Below are 3,795 nucleotides of genomic sequence, written 5' to 3'. Positions count from 1 at the left end.
TAAAGAGGGTAAAGAATAATAATTTATAAATATTTTAATACATTTTAATAAATAATATATAAAATTTAAATAAATAATTATTTACATTAGTGTTGTTTGTATATATATATATATATATATATATATATATATGTATAAAACAGCTAATCAGTTTTTCCTTAAAACAATAACAAATATTTACCAGTGAGATAAGAAAAATAAAATAGTTTTTTCTTTGAATTAAGTATTAATTCAATTATACTTAATTGACCAATAAGTCATTTTGCTTTTCAAGTTAATGTACCTTGATTTTAAGAATTGATTAGATATTTGTATTGGAAAACAAGTCAAACATACTAAGAAAATCTTTTCTTTTTTTTTGTAGTGTGTGCATATATGTTTTACTTTATATATACGGTTTACTGTATTTCTCATTTGGACAGATGGGAAACTGTATGACGCTTATGTGATTTACCAAAGAAACAACTTGGATGAGATGACAAGCAAAACTGTAATTGACTTTGTCAGTGGATCTCTGCTGACGGTGCTTGAGAGCTACTACGGCTTTAAACTGTTTATTCACGGCAGATCTGACCTGCCCAGGGAAGGTACGCTTCTATACATTTAAACATTGATTTTTAATATGTAGCGTGATTTTTCTCTCTCTATGTTCCTCACCATCGTCTCTTCCTGTATCTTCACCAGACTGCATGAACTTGACTGAGACTAAGATCCAGCTCAGCCGGAGACTTATCATCATTTTAACTCCAGGAGCAAGTGCAGAGAAAAGCAGCGTTTCTCCTGAAGCGTATGATCTGCAGGTAGGGCTCCATCAGGCTCTGGTCCAGGGAGAAACCGGTGTGATTCTAATCCAGCTGGGACAGATGCAGGACTACACACCTGCCTCTCGGACTGCAGCATCTGCTCTGTAAGAATTCACCTCTGCTGTGGAGAGACGGCGAATCCTCACCAAACTCCAGGTTCTGGAAACGAGTGCGATATCGGATGCCTGCTGCGTCATCCTATCAGAGGAGTCGTGTGAAGAGTAGATCGCTGACGGCATCGTGTCAGGGTTTACTCGTTTGATGCAAGAGATGCATCTCAGGTCCAGGGGCTAGATTCACGAGAAGCATCTTGAAATTAAGAAATTTCTTAATTTCTGGTGGTGGATGAGGAGATCCCCCCCTCACAATGTAAAGCACTTTGAGTGCCTAGAAAAGCGCTATATAAATGTAATGAATTATTATTATTATTATTATTATTAAGATAAATTCTTAAGAATGTTCCGAAGTGTAATTCTTGACCAATTCTTAAAGGGGTCATGTACTGAGAAATCAAAATTCCCTTGATTTTTTGACATATAAGAGGTCAATGTGCTATAAAAACATTTCAGAGCTCAAAACTTTGTCATTAGTCTAAAAACAGTTTATATCAAAGGCAGTCAAAATGACAGCTTGTGGAATGTTCTACTCTATGATGTAATAGTGTGGATAAGCACCGCCTCCACAGAACAGGATCAATGCCTGCTTCACATATAAGAGGTCGTTATACTGTTAAAACATCCTGTAAGTTTCAGAACTCAAAACTTTGTCGCTAGTCTAAAAACAGCTTATGTTGAATCCAGTCTGCCAAAACGACCGCTCGTGGATTGTTCTACTCTATGATGTAATAGTGTGGCTAAACTCCGCCTCCACAGAAGAAGATCAGTGCTTGCTTCTACATTGCTGCCTGTTTAGCCCCGCCCACCGATTCTACTTCGCTGCCTGTTTAGCCCCACCCACCGAATTGCGCACGGAGTAGGTAAATAACAAGAGCAGCTAACGGATGGTCTACACAGAAACCTAAACGATAAACACAGGATTTTCAGAAAGATTGAAACTAAAAGATGATGCTGTGCCCACTATATTGGATCCGATGTCACACCACACAAGTGTGAGTAACTGTTTTCATTACGTGATCACCATTGCTTTGTCTGTTAAACAGATCATTTGAAAACAGAAAACAGCCTATTACTTCTGAAATATATAGTTCAGTCATGAAACTCTAGATGGTGCATTCTGACGGGGTGTTAACGTAACTGATGATATTCAGAGAGTTAAACGACTTGGCACAAGCTGATTGGTTCATGCTGCATATGCAACCAATGAGCTTACTGCCTTGCATTTATATGGCTGGCTAGCATTCACTTGAGATTCCTGCAGTGCGCTTTCAGAGTTCTCTGAAACCCTCCACCTTCCCCAGCTCCACCTGTATAGATCTGCTACGGGCTTTTTTTATATGCTATTTGTGCAGGAGCAGCATGCCTTAAATACTCACTCACGGCACCGTATCGCCATATGCATTGGCAGTAGCAAGTTACTTGTACCTGTACTTGCTTGCAGCAGCAGCAATCATCTACAACTACAGCAATAACCAGCAGCAGCAGCAATTCAGCAGCAGCATAGCAGATCTGTTCCGCCACGACCAAATGCATTAACATTGTCATATCCATCACCATGCTAAAATGTTCCGAGAGTTGTCATGATTGAATTATGTTTTTATCTTGATAGCATCTTGAAAACATTATAAGTGGACCTCAGAGAACAGTACAAAAGAAAAAACAAAGGCAGTTCATGACCCCTTTAAGAGGTTTTAAAATATTTTCTTAAGATCATCTTATTTTATTTCCTTAAGAAGATGACAGACTCAACAGGAAATAGGGAAATAATATTTTAAACCATTTGTTTTGTTTTCTACAATTATGATTAATTAAATAAAATAAATATATAAACTGTTTTAGCAGATCTTGTAATAATTTATATATACATATACATACATATGTTTACTGTTTTTAAATTCACGAAAATCTTCTGAAGAAAAAAGTTTAGAGTTTTTTTAAAGATCAATATTTTCAATTATCATTTCTTAAGAAGAAAATTACAGGTTTTGGCAAGGTCCCCGTTTGACTTATTTTTGTAGAATTATTACTGAATCCAAAAAATTCATAAACCATCTTATCTTTGGGGATTTAAGACACATTGGAGGTTATCCTAACTTTAAGAAGTTATTTTCAATGATTTTTAAGATTTTACCAGTATTTTGAATTTTACACTGCATTGCAGTTAACAGAAATAACCATAAAATGAATGGATGTTGTCCTGTGTAATGAGCTGCCTGTACTTTTTCTGTTATGTTACAGATTTGTTTTTTACAGTGTAGGTTCATTTTAATATTTTTTATATCAGTCTTTTGAAACCATTATCTTCTGGTCGAGAGAGGTGGATGCATCAGTTTGTGTTAGTTGTATGTAGATATAAATATATGTGATTTTTGTATGTATGTTGTTTACAATGTTACTATAATTTAATAAATACTTTTTTTCTAAATGAATTAGGCTACACTACCTTTTAACAATAATAATAATAATAATACATTTATATTTTGTATAGTTACTTTCTCAAGGCGCTTTACATAAAAGCTTTACACAAAGACAAACACAACAATATAAGCAACCATATAAAGTTTTGTGTATTTTTTCGGCTTTTGAGCGCCTGTAGAATTTATTGTCGTAAATATAGGCTATCATCACTGGCTGTGTTCGAAATGGCATACTTGCTTACTGCTTACTGCTTACTGCCCAGTACACAGTGCATACTGCCTACAATTTTTTTAAAGAATAGTGTGTGAAAACAGTATACAATAAGCAATAAATGTTTCAGAGTAGTATGCTTAAGTGCTGTCACATGACAAACACTGAACATTAATTCAGCACAGCTGTCAAGGTTGTTACCTTAGAAACAAATGAGCTAACTGTTCTTTTTACAATGTTAATCACAG

Source organism: Sinocyclocheilus anshuiensis, unplaced genomic scaffold (genome assembly GCF_001515605.1).
Source record: "Sinocyclocheilus anshuiensis isolate Anshui unplaced genomic scaffold, SAMN03320099.WGS_v1.1 scaffold5000, whole genome shotgun sequence".
In the NCBI taxonomy this organism is placed as follows: domain Eukaryota; kingdom Metazoa; phylum Chordata; class Actinopteri; order Cypriniformes; family Cyprinidae; genus Sinocyclocheilus; species Sinocyclocheilus anshuiensis.
Note: the sequence above shows the minus strand (reverse complement) of the source record.